At 39.0% G+C, this 11,277-nt stretch overlaps 1 protein-coding gene across 1 annotated transcript in view; it reads left to right on the top strand.

Annotated features, from left to right (window-relative positions):
- Positions 1-1,039: 1,039 nt before the first annotated feature.
- Positions 1,040-11,277, top strand: part of LOC124772690 (transcription initiation factor TFIID subunit 3-like) — a 68,898-nt gene continuing 58,660 nt past the window's right edge. The window contains exon 1 of the mRNA XM_047249341.1: positions 1,040-1,291. The gene's annotated coding sequence lies outside the window, so the exon portion shown is untranslated. The remainder of the gene's footprint in view (positions 1,292-11,277) is intronic.

Genomic DNA, 11,277 nt, shown 5'->3' with positions numbered 1-11,277 from the left:
ACACTGCTACAGAAAATCAATCAAATATAAGTTATGAGTGAAATCACTTCTTCATTTATAATGAATAAAATATTCTACTAAGAGCCGACGGAATAGTCAATCAATAAGCTGCGAAACTGTGCCTGTCGAATACTGTTTTCACTTTTTTCAACAATAAAAGGAAAATACACTGAAACTGAATGGAGTACAGTGCAATGACTCCTCAGTATCTGTCTTAACTCCGACACAATGCTTGTGTTTCGAAATACAACCACCGGGGAGCGGTGGTGGAAGGAAAGTGGCGCCGCAAAGTTGAACTTTTGTGGCATGACTGAAGTTGCGGCTCTAAAGTTGCGCCACTAAAAATTGGGAATTCACGCTACATTACCACTACAGAATACCAGTAGCTGTCGCGACATTTTCATTGCGTGTGCGAACCGGCTTGAGTCACTTTTATCCCAAATGCTACCGACACTTTCTCTCATTTTGCTATAGTTTCAGTGTACCTAGTCTCAGTCACGTCAACGCCACGCAAAGAGCGATCTTTGGCCAAATCTAATGATAGCATTGTGTGAATGTGTTTAGGAAATAATATGATTTATCATCCACTGTCTGTCATTGGTGAACTTCTTCCCATCGTTTGATCAGTAAACTATCTCGAATATAGTCAGGAGTCTGCATTTATGACTCGATCAGTGAAACTATTTTATGCTGTTTGACTATGCGGATCAGAGAAAGTACTTGTTACATGCATCATATCTATTTAGAGAAAGACAGTTGAATATTTATTGTTTAGAAGCGTGTTGTGTTTGTGGTTAGAAAGATGTTGAACGAACAAGGTGAAACAATTTTGGGCTGTGAAAAATATTTTTAATGAGGACATAGGCCAAAACAAATACTACTATAAATTTTAACTCTTGTAACAAGACGAGCTTGGTATATATACTATATACTTTCCATCCCTGTCGAGGGTTTAGTGTGGAGTTTGGTATTCTGTTGCGAAAGTTTTGAACAGTTTTCAGGCAAACATTATGCAGGAATCTGTAAATCTTTAGATTTTTAAAGGTGTGTATCCTTGCCGTGACAATTTCAGAAATAACAAAGCTCACATACGTGGTGGTCTTGCTGTTGGTAGCCGTGTAGGATAATGTTATCTATGAAGTTGCATATTCGTTTCAAAACTGGAACACATGGTGTTAATAATGTGATATGAGTAATATGATATTTGATAATATTCTTGGAACTGCAATTGGTTTGCATGGCAAAGATATGCCAATATCTTATATAAGTGATTATCGCTGCGGAGAGTAAGGTAAGATGTTAATCAGGTTCTTAATCTTTTATTAGTAGCAGTTTTGTTATTGTCTTCTTGCTTGGTTATGATTGAATTAAAAAATGCTGTTTCAGTGTTGGTAAAAATTTCGTGAAATTTGAGAATGTAACCTGTAACAACGCGGCCAAGTTCATCCCTCCAATTAATTTGTTTTTCGAGAGATTACGCAATATGTATTAATGGTGGTAAAGTGGAGTCTTAATTGAGAAATAATTAAACTGGAGACAATGTGAATGTTAGATGACAGTTTTGTCAACAGATTGCACCTTAACCATTCTCATTTACCATTCGAAAAGGAATATATACCGTACCTATTTTGTATGGAGAGATGATGGACTTTGTTGGTGTACGTGCTTGAATTTTGCAACAAATTATTTTCGACATGTTATGCTCTAATTTTGATGCATCTTAGGTCGAGTGTTACATTGCATTATCAAGAGAGGAGTTTGCTAATTCGCAGAGATTATAAAGTGACCCTGTTTTAAATCTTTCTACTTTCGAATCAGATTGTTGTTAGATTTTACAATTCCTTCATTGCACTGGTTTCACTTAACACCGGCAGTACCAGTGTGTTTCTATTTTTTTATTGCATACAACATTCTGTGCCAAGGTTAGTTGTTCGAGTTATTAATCTATGTTTTTCGATTTCTACTGCATTTTGCAGCAAGTTAACAATTTCTATGACTTAGACCTAATGAAATTGTTGTTAACTTTGTCATTATAAGGACTGTCGTAGACATCTTTCTTAAACTTTCCGGTATCTAAGTTTCTCTGTTTAACTATAATTCATGACTCTTATGTTTTTAATGTTGATACTGTGGTATCATAGTTTATGTTGCTGTAGAAAGACAAGGGAATGACCAAAAGTACCATGCCTAATAAAGCACGGTGGTGTTGTACTTCACCTTCCTGTTGTGTGTCGTCTTATACTTCGTTCTGAACAGTTTCTTGTTGTCAGTATAACAACAATCGTTAATTACTTCTGATCTGCTAGCAACCATTTGACTTTGAGCATTAATTGCTCCTCTTGTGAGGAAGGTGTAGGCCTGTACTTGTTTGGAAATTCCACCAAGGTAGATGAAGCAGTCTTTGACAGTATATTGTAGGTTGGTGTGTTTCCTACAAGGTTGTTGATCCATAGCTTCAGTGTGTTTTATGATATACATCTCTTAGTTTTGCTGAATATTCAAGTAACTATTTAAAGTGTTGCAAAGAATTCTGTAGTACTTAGGGTACGAAAGTGTGTTGAGCTAGGAACAGTGCAAAACCACTATACCATTCCCTGAAAAGAACTTGGACAACGGTAAAGTCATATGGTATATACAACCACCAGGGAAAAATATTATAGGCTATTGGATTTCTTGAAGGCAGGAACACATTTTCTGTGTGTTTATAGAATATGGGACGTTACTAACACTCCACCTTGTTTTTGGTGTGCTATTAGCTGATATTGTAGGAATTATCTCTTAAGAAAAAACAACAGGCAGAGCTAGCTTACAGGCAGCATTTACTGTCAAATGGTCAGGTTTTCTCAAAAATCATTCGGACACTGTAATCAACTTCATACCCCATATGTGTGATCACTTTTTCTCCCTTCAGTTGGAAAAAATGAACTTTCTTATGGCTTGAAAACTGTGTGCAGTATTTGCTATTTGCATTTTTTTCCCGCTTTCAAATGCTGGTCTATCCCTGGGAACTAGCTGTAAAAAATTTTTGCTCAGTGAACAATTTCACAAGATGTTGTCAAATTCTGTGTCATTCTCTTTTTTCAAAATTGACATATTTTAGTAAATGATTTATATCATTTTCTGCCTGGTCTTCCACTAGTAAATGGGTTTTGTCTCTTCTTTTTACATACTAGTTACTATACACTGTCCAGCAGAATTTTGTGTAGTGCTTTAGCAGTCAACAAAAGTTGCTGGACTAAAATATTTCCTTTATCCTCAGCTGGTGTTGTGAAATAGCAAAAATTGACACTTTCGTCACCCTTGGCGTACCATTATCTTTGGCTTCAGTAGACATTTGGTGCCTCCCTGGATAGCCTTTATTGCCTGTTCGTTTTTGTAGCTTGTAACTTCTCTTGGCCTTGAACCTGGAACAAGCTGCATCAGTTATTAACAGCCAGGTGTTCCAGTCCTCTGAATCTTGTTAAGCATTTCACATTCCCTTGGTCTTGTCGCTGAAACTGTTTCCATGTTTTGATTGGCCATGTCAAAATGAAGGGAGATCGCATTTTTATATAAATTCATGGGTCTTAACTTCGAATATACTCGCCTCTGTAGTTGAGCTACTAACGCACATTTGTTCAGTTGCATTCGACTTGGAGGTAAGCCAGTTAGAATCCTTATGGTGGAAGAAAATTTCACTGCCAGTGTTTGAAGGCCATGAGAGAGTTGGCGCCGTGATCACCAGTCTTTGCACCTTTGTGTGGGTGATATATACTGTTAGTAAATCTAACTAGTGAATGTTACATATCTTGCATTAAAGAAAAGCCCTTTCTTAACATTTGTCTCTGCAAAAATAGAGAAAGTTTCTCTCAGAACATCATCGATCACTTAATAATTTATTTCCCGTACAAAACAACTGAGCAATAAAAATCTTGTAAACGTTCAATTTAATCGTTCAGGGATCATCTTCAAATAGTATAGGATCTGTCATGGTAATACAGTGAAAATAAATTGCTCAAAATACACATACAAGTAGGATATATAGTTCTAATTTTAAGAAGTAGGGCAATCGGTCAGCCACGGTCTTGTTGAAATGATTTAGAAAAACAAATCGGGATCTGTTCAGAACAAACTCCAACCTCCCGAGTAAAGGTTCATTGTTTTAACAACTGCCCTTCCTCATTTGGTTGTTCCTACTGTACAGTTTCCTTGATTTACATACAATTTATTCAAAATACCTTACAATGCAAAACAAAATTTTGTGGTTCATAACTATCTCCCCCCCCCCCCCCCCCCCCCCCCCCCCCCCCACACACACACACACACACACACACACACACACACACACACACACAGTGACTGCTGGTGATTCCTGCACCATGAACATCTTGGGCAAAATCAAAGATTGTGTATCCACCCATCGACTTTGACCTGTGATGTCATTGAGATGGTGGACATACCTATTTTAAGCTATGGTGATCATGGCATCACTCATTACCCACAAAGACACACAAATATTACGAAAAATATTTAAACTGTAACTAGTGGGACAACTGCAGGGATTTGAGGATTTTAGACGTTGACAAACAAAATATATATTGTCCTAATACTGATGAGATACTAAATAAATGCTAAGCAAAAATGAAGCAATCAGAATCCTCAATAGTCAACAAAACCACAATTTTAGAAAAAGTATCAGAAATCTCACTTAACGTATATACTTTAAACAAAGTCCACGATACCATGAACACATGCACAGATCTAAAACCCAGTGCCAGTAATTTCACTTGACTATATATTTAAAACTGTCTGTGGTACCACAAAACCAAACTCACCCATGTAACAAATATTAAAAACCAAAACTCACAAATCTAGGTAAAACAAACTCCACAATACTTTCCAGTCACAATTGAACATAATCACCAGAAACTAGCAAAATCCAGAAATTCATAAAAAAAGTGCATTAACACCAGTTTTGGTTAACAGGAAGCACATAATTATGCACATAAACATACTATACATTCTACAACAAAAAATTATAACCATGTCAACAGCACAATTTCTTGAATGGTCAGTGTAGACTACTTGGAATAGGAACTGGTCCAGATAGAAAGCCATGTATTGTCCTGTGACAACGCCACATATGCTGGACCCAATCCATAACTACCGAAATATACGACATAAAATTAGATCTGCATGCATACGCACCCTGTACTAATAATTCCACATCTGAAAACAACTCTTAATGCCCACAACTGCCAACATCAAAATACATCACTAACAGACTGCCACAAATTCCTCAAATATTATTGTCACAAATAGCACTCAAGAAGTGGAATAAATCGCTAACAGCACTCGCAAACAATTTAGAAACATATGTAACCCACACTAGAGAATGCTGCCACATAGTCCAATACACCTTCTGCAAACAGAGTCCATTTTAAATGTGCTGTGCCCCTGTGGACTTCACACAAGACGACAGTTACGTCACAAGGTGTAACAAAATTCCTGTTCCAAAACCTGGAAAGGACAAACATCTCCCCTCTAGTTGTCGCCCCATATCTCTCACGAATATTGTGTGTAAGGTTTTGGAGCATATAGTGAATTGCTGTTTAGGCTGGTGGCTGGAGTCCCGAAACCTTTTAACACCTGTTCAATGCAGTTTCCGAAAGCATCATTCTGCTGTTGACTATCTTGTTGCTCTCTCTACTTATATCATGAACAATTGTCTCAGGAAACGCCAAATGGTAGCAATGTATTTTGATCTGGGGAGGGCATGCAATACCTGTTGGAGGCTAGGCATCCTCCGCACACTGTTCTCTTGGGGCTTTCGAGGTCAGCTACCCCTTTTCATTTGTGAATTTATGACAGAGCACGGGTTTAAGGTGTGGGTGAATACTACTCTCTCCCGTTCTTTCTCTGAAGCAAACAGGGTGTCCCAGGTTTCCATGGTAAGTGTTGTACTGTTTGCTATCACCATAAATCCAGTTATGGATTGTCTCCTTCCCAGTGTCATGGGATCCCTCTTTGTCAACAATTTTACAATCTACTACAGCTCTCAATAGACCAACCTTCTTGAACGACATCTTCAAGGATGTCTCGATCGCCTCCACTCGTGGAGCAACGAATCTGGCTTCAGATTTTTTCGCAGTAAGACCATCTGTGTAAATTTTTGGTGTCATACAGTGTTTCCTCTGCCTTCCTTACATCTAGGCCTTGTTGACCTTCCGTTCGCTCACGTTGCCAAATTCTTGGGATTTACATTGGACAGAAAACTGTGCTGGTCTTCCCACGATTAATATCTTTCAGCTCACAGCCTGCGATCCCTCAACACCCTTTGTTTTCTGAGTGGTACCTCCTGGGGAGTGGACAGAGTGGTCGTCCTCCGCCTCTATCGCGCCTTAGTGCTCTTGAAATTGGACTATGGAAGCATAGTTTACTCCTCCGCATGGCTGTCAATTCTTCGGCATTTCGACTATGCCTTCCATCATGGATTGCATTTAGTGTCTGGAGCTTTTTGCACCAGCCCCTTGGAGAGCGTTTATGCTGAAACTGCTGAACTTCCGCTGTCCAATTGGCGAGCTGTCCTACTGAGCTCATTACGCTAGTCATCTGTCTTTCATGCCTGCTCATCTGACCCATGCCCTTTTTTTCGACGCCTCCTTGGATTTAGGGTATGCAGGGGCTGCTCTTCCTCTCTTCTATCACCGGGAGTCTGTTACGTTCTCTTTCCTTCCACTTTCCTAAAACATTCTCGACAAATGGGGGCACGGTGCCACCGTGGCTTTGTCCCCAGACCTGCCTTCTCCGTGACCTTTCTCAGCTTCTCAAGGATAGTATCCCCCCTTCCCCCCTATAGTTTATCATCGGGCATTTACTGCTCTGTGCACAGAAATGGAGGATGCCACATTTATTTACACTGACGGCTCAAAGACCACATTTGGTGTTGGGAGTGCCCATATATGTTTTGGCGACACCCCTATTAGATTTCGGCTTCCCGACCAGTGTTCAGTTTTTACTGCGGAGCTTAATGCTGTTCCGCAGGCTGTCCAATTTATCCGTCGCCATAAGCGGCTACAGTATATTATATGCATGGATTCGCTCAGCTCTCTTCTCAACCTCCAAGCTCTTTATCCTGTCCACCCTCTGGTTCTCCGGATTCAGGACTGCCTCCACTAGTGGGGGGGGGGGGGGGGGCTCATCTTCGTGGCATTCCTCTGGATCCCAGGGCACATTGGCATCTGCAGAAACAAGGCAGCTGATATAGCGGCTGCAGTCTCTCTTCCTCAGCCCGCTGTTCGCACGGTTCTTTGCCGATCTGCAGAGCGTCTTATGTCATCGTGTTGCTCTTTTACGCACACACATCGGTCTACACTTCCCGATAATAAATTACAGGATGTAAAACCTCTTCCCTGTGATCAGACCTCTTCCTCCTGGACTTGTCATTGAGAGGAGGTAATTTTAACTGGACTCCAGATAGGGCACTGTCTTTTTAGCCATCGACTTCTTTTAAGCGGCGATCCTCCGCCGCTTTGTACCCACTGCTCTCAACTGTGGATGGTGAGACACCTTTTACTTCAGTGCCCCTATTTTAATCCGCTACGTGCCTGTTTACAGCTGTTGCCTGATATATCTTCCCTTCTAGCAGATGACACGAACTCAGCCGATCACGTCCTTGAGTTTATCAGTGTTAGTGAGATGACATTGTTTCGCTCCCATTGATGCTGATCTAACATTTGGTTTTTTTACACTTCCCTGAGTCACAGAATGGGTGCTTACGACCATAGCAGTTTTGCGCCCTAAAACCGTAATCAGAAAAATTTCTCTTGACCCCTTTGTTGCTATGCTCTTTGAGCTAATTCCAGTCTGTTTGGATAACTGATGTCGGGCCTGTGAATGTGCAGTTATGCCACATGCACGTCTTCTTGTCCTGTTCTGAATCCACCTGAAGACCTTAGTCGGCATCACATTATTCTGACTAAGATGTTAAACTCAGAATGATACATTAGTGGTGTTCCCTTGTAATAGCATTACATTGTGATCATGTATTGTAGTGTGACAGGATGTTTGTTATCCCCTTTCAGTGTTAACATCTAATGCGGGTAGTATTTAATTGTATAGCATTCATTAGTTGTGAATGTTTTAGGTTACTTTTAAATGATGTGTTTAGCACTTTTTTCTTCTTCTTCATCTCATATGGTATTTTGTTGTACAATTTTATTCCCTGATAGAAAATGCTGTTTTGAGTTTGTTTTTCCTTTATAAATGTAAGTCCAAACCGAATTTTCTTTCTTGATCACTGGGAGTATTATTAATGGAATATTGAGTGGTGTCTTCCTTTATATACTCACTAGACTGGTAGATCTGCTCACTTGGTGCAGTAAGGATACCTATCATCATACCCCCCCCCCCCCCCAAAAAAAAAAAAAAAAAAAAAAAAAAAAAAAAAAAAAAAAAAAAAAAAAAAAAAAAGAGGTAAGCCAGACTACTGCATCCAGTTATATTCTTACGATCCTTTCAAGCAGTTTAAAAATTATCCGTATTTTGTGCCTTAAATTTTCATAGTAAGATATGAATGTATGTTAAAATATTGTGTAACCACAACATTGGCTTTTAAAAACTAATGTTAGAACTGTAACAACATAACATGCTGATGAAATTTTGGGTCGACAGAAGCGTCCGATCCAACGCGTCGGCTTTGACCCGTGACGTAAGGGTGTTGTCGTGTGTGACGTCATGACGGCGCGGAGTTTGGTTTGAGTGTGACTGTGTCCAGTTCCGTTTTATCTTATTTTATTTACTTTTCTGATCTGTTCGTTCTATCATGTGAGATTTTTTTTTTTTAATTTAAAAACAATTATTACTTATTTTAATTGTTTCCTCGAATTTCTGTTTTAGTTTATTATATTTATCTTTCTGATCTGTTTGTTCTACCCCGTGAGTTGTTTTTTTTTTTTAAAAAAGACAAAAAACACTAATCAGCCACTGAAGCATCTTTATCTTCTGTGGGTTGCAGGGGTTACGCCCCCTGGGGAGGTGGGTGGGTATTCATGCATGGCTGTCTTCACTTACATGTTGTAGCTACGCAAGGCGTCTAAATTTGTAGTTTGCCCCCCACCCAAAACACCCCATTTCCCGCGCTTGTCCCGTTAGTGTCATTAGGCTTCTTGTGGAAAGTGTGTGTGTTTGTTTTTGTTTCCGCCATATTTGTGACGGGTCGGATCGGACGCTTCCGTATTTCCGAAATTTTTTACAATTTTTTTTATGTTCATTCCATGTTATGGTTGATATTTGTCCCTAAAAACTCTGTTCATTGTGGTACGCAATCTGTAGATTTCTGATATATGCTTAATGCAACAAGAGTTACTTTTCTTCTTTATGCAGAAGTGCCTACTATTTGTTTTCTTTGTGTTAAATGTTAATTTATTACATACTTCTCAATTGTAAACTCCTTCAGAGGTTCATTTGTTTTCTCTTATAATAGATCTGCTATTTTAACAGTCACTATGAAATTGAGATCATCGGAAAAATAACTCTCTCCCCATGTCTAATACTTAAAAGTTATTGATATATATTAGGAACAGAGTAGAATCATTAAACTACTGTGAGGTCTCAGTAAACTATCGTGAGGTACACCTATGTTTGTGTCTTTCTGGTCTGACAATTGTTTAACTAAAATATTATCAGCAGTTACGATGTGCACCCTCTCTGCTATTTTTCACAGAGTTTTTCAGGTAAGACTGGAACAACCAGTTCCCCATACCTCTCACTCCTATTGCTTCTTGATTTTTTAGCAGTATTTTATGCTCAACAGTGTCATAAACCTTAGAAGAGTCTTAAGATATAAGACGAGTCTAAGTACATATCTTTAACACAGTAATCCTTGTCAAGGATTTTGACCACTTTTGTTAATTCTGTAACTGTCGATATTGTTCTCCCACTTCAGAAACCAAACTGTTATTTGTTAAAAAGTTTATATTTATTCATGCAACTCACTTTTCAGAATGGAGACCATAGTGAAACTGCATGTTTGTTAATGAGGCTTGCAAGCTGTTGATGCACACCTTCAGCACAAAGACTGGAACCTTGTCCATGCCTGCTAACTTCATTTCTAAATTGTCTTCCTGACTTCACACTCTGTGTAAAACATAATTGCCGTGCTAGGTATATGTGTCATTGTGAGTGCTACATATGTATTGGGAAGATTTGGCTGCAAGTTCTGTGGAGGACTAGAGAATTATTCATTTAGAAAATCTGCTGATTCCTGAAGATTTTCTTTTATATTGCCCTTATCTGTGATTTGTATGTTGTTATATTTGTCTGTCATTCCCAGTGTCATGTTTTATGGCATTCCACACTACTTTGTTTCTGTTTCCTGCAGAATATATTTATTTCTGATTTTTTAAGCAAGCAGTACCCTCATGTATGCTTTTTATACTTGACACATATCAAGGGCATTACAGAAGTGTCAGATTCCACCTGTCTGCTTTTATCCATGATATCATTAGTGTGGCAGAGACGGCTAGTTTCCTTGTATACAAAATGGTGACAATGACGTCACTACATACACGCACCAGCAGCAGATGCAAACAAAAATAAAAATGACACAATAACATGTCACTTAAAAAGTAAAATTAAATTAATGGGACAGTTGTGAAAAATGGTGGGTTTTTGGCAGGGACACGCGAAATATACAATAATAGAAAAACGCCGACCATCCCAAAACAAATGACATCCAAAAAAAAAAAAAATTAATTGCGGCATTCCAGTACACCAACAAACCACAGGAATCTGCTATTTCCCTTGACCTATATAGCTCAATCACAGATATCCGTAACAAAAAACCAACATCTACAACTCAGAAAAGTGGAACCAAAACCTCAGCTCAAAAACCCAAATATCCCATATTTACTACTTCAATTAAAATAAAACTGACTGTCCGCAAATATGCAACAGACAGAACACCACAGTTACTATAGAATGAAATAAAAACAAAAATTACTTATCAACAGACACCCCGGAAACACCACATGTGTTGGCCACAGTGTGCATGCACACATACACACACCAGAAACAAAAAATAATCCCCTAAAACATCCGCAATCTGCCACCCATAAACCAACCCCATCCACTGATATTACGCCTGGAAAAAACACCACCAGCAAAGAAACACGGAAGTAAACCAAAATCAGTCACATCTTACAAAAAAACTAATAGCAGCCAGACTGGTCCTCTCCAATATAATCTTTAAACGCCACCCCACCCCATAACCTGCCCCATTAACCCCACAAACACCCC

Source organism: Schistocerca piceifrons, chromosome 2, assembly GCF_021461385.2.
Source record: "Schistocerca piceifrons isolate TAMUIC-IGC-003096 chromosome 2, iqSchPice1.1, whole genome shotgun sequence".
NCBI lineage: Eukaryota > Metazoa > Arthropoda > Insecta > Orthoptera > Acrididae > Schistocerca > Schistocerca piceifrons.
Note: the sequence above shows the minus strand (reverse complement) of the source record. Positions and strands in the feature narration are given on the sequence as shown.